This window comes from Adiantum capillus-veneris, chromosome 25 (assembly GCF_014529385.1).
Source record: "Adiantum capillus-veneris isolate H3 chromosome 25, ASM1452938v2, whole genome shotgun sequence".
NCBI lineage: Eukaryota > Viridiplantae > Streptophyta > Polypodiopsida > Polypodiales > Pteridaceae > Adiantum > Adiantum capillus-veneris.
The window spans coordinates 22,032,191-22,034,259 of NC_140955.1; the positions used below are offsets into that span (position 1 = coordinate 22,032,191).

Here is a 2,069-nt window from a genome sequence, read left to right on the forward strand (position 1 = left end):
TAGACTTTCAGGTACTCAAAATGACGGGAACAGATATGTTCTTTGAGATATCGTGGACAGAATTGCAAAAAACATCTTTATTTAGCTGAAAACACAACTTTTAGGTCGTGACTCATAAAACCTCTATTTTTGGATCTCCACTACTTTTTCAACTTATTTTAACCCTACCTATGCATTTTAAGCTAAAACACATAAATATAAATCATTGGTATTAATAAAAATTCAAATTTTAACTACATTTTTATTATACTGTTCATAGACAGACTATCTGTTATTCATTAATCTTTATGAAATATATCTTTAGTGTATTGTTTGCTGTTTGTAGGCTGTCCTGCTGCTGCTAACAATTTGTTTCTATCATAACTTTGTTAAACGAACTCAGAATATAGACTTCCAGGTACTCAAAACGATGGGAATAGTTCTGGTCTGTAAGGCAGCGCGAACAGAATTGCAAAAAACGTCTTTATTTAACTAAAAACACAACTTTTAGGTCGCGACTCATAAAACCTCTATTTTTGGATCTCCACTACTTTTTCAACTTATTTTAACCCTACCCATGCATTTTAAGCTAAAAGACATTAATATAAATCATTGGTATTAATAAAAATTCAAATTTTAACTACGTTTTTATTATACTGTTCATAGACAGACTATATGTTATTCATTAATCTTTATGAAATATATCTTTAGTGTATTATTTAAAAAGAAGAGGATATATTTTCTCTTTTAATATCTTAAACTCATTCAGATAAGCTCTATCTTTTAATATCTTAAACTCATTCAGATAAGCTCTATCTAATATACTATTCAACAATCTTTCAAATCGTGCTATCCTTAGAGTTAATTTTGATAAGGGGAGAATTTTGAAGTTCTTAAAGTCAAAAAGAATGTAGTAGGCCATATCTTTCGTTTAGCACGATTTGAAAGATTGTTGCATAGTCTATTAAATAGAGCTTATCTGAATGAGTTTAAGATATTAAAAGAGAAAATATATCCTCTTCTTTTTAAATAATACACTAAAGATATATTTCATAAAGATTAATGAATAACAAATAGTCTGTCTATGAACAGTATAATAAAAACGTAGTTAAAATTTGAATTTTTATTAATACCAATGATTTATATTTATGTGTTTTAGCTTAAAATGCATGGGTAGGGGTAAAATAAGTTGAAAAAGTAGTGGAGATAAAAAAATAGAGGTTTTATGAGTCGCGACCTAAAAGTTGCGTTTTCAGCTAATAAAGACGTTTTTCGTAATTCTGTCCGCGATGCCTTGTAGACCAGACCTATTCCCGTCGTTTTGAGTACCTGAAAGTCTATATTCTGAGTTCGTTTAACAAAGTTATGATAGAAACAAATTGTCAGCAACAGCAGGATATCTGATAAAATTGGAACGATACAGAGAAGATTAGCATGGCGCCTACGCAAGGATGACACACACAAATCGAGAAATGGTCCAAATTTTTACTTGTCACGCGACACGAGAGAGAGAGAAATACATTGATAATGAACAAAGAATATACAGAATACACAGAGTAAACAGATAAAAGTAAAGAGTCTCTATGTATACAAGATAATCATTACAAGAAGAGCATAGCTCGTTTCATAACCTCCCAACCACCCCCGAGCTATCTCAATCACACTCTCACTCTCACTATCAATCTCAATGTTGTGCACAATCTCAATCTCAATCACACTCTCACTCTCAATCTCAATCACAATCACACTCTCAATCTCAATCTCTTGATGGCAACAACGATCATAATCGAAATCGCAACACGATCACAATCCCAATATCATGACACCCTGCATCGTCTACAAAATAGCCAAAAGAACATACTCGTGCAGCCAAATCAACATGGTAATCAAATTCAAAACATCATTTTGTACCATCATAAAAGAGTATAATCACTTCTTGATTGGATCAAACAAAAGAGATATTACCTGTGTATATTTGTTTGTAAGCTAATCTGTTTGCTGTTTGTAGGTTGTCCTGCTGCTGCTGCTGACAATTTGTTTCTATCATAACTTTGTTAAACGAACTCAGAATATAGACTTTCAGGTACTCA

The 2,069-nt window shown here is 31.8% G+C and overlaps 1 pseudogene; it reads left to right on the forward strand.

Annotated features, from left to right (window-relative positions):
- The first annotated feature begins 1,357 nt into the window (after window positions 1-1,357).
- On the forward strand, window positions 1,358-1,466 carry LOC147424556 (U6 spliceosomal RNA; annotated as a pseudogene).
- The last annotated feature ends 603 nt before the right edge of the window (window positions 1,467-2,069 follow it).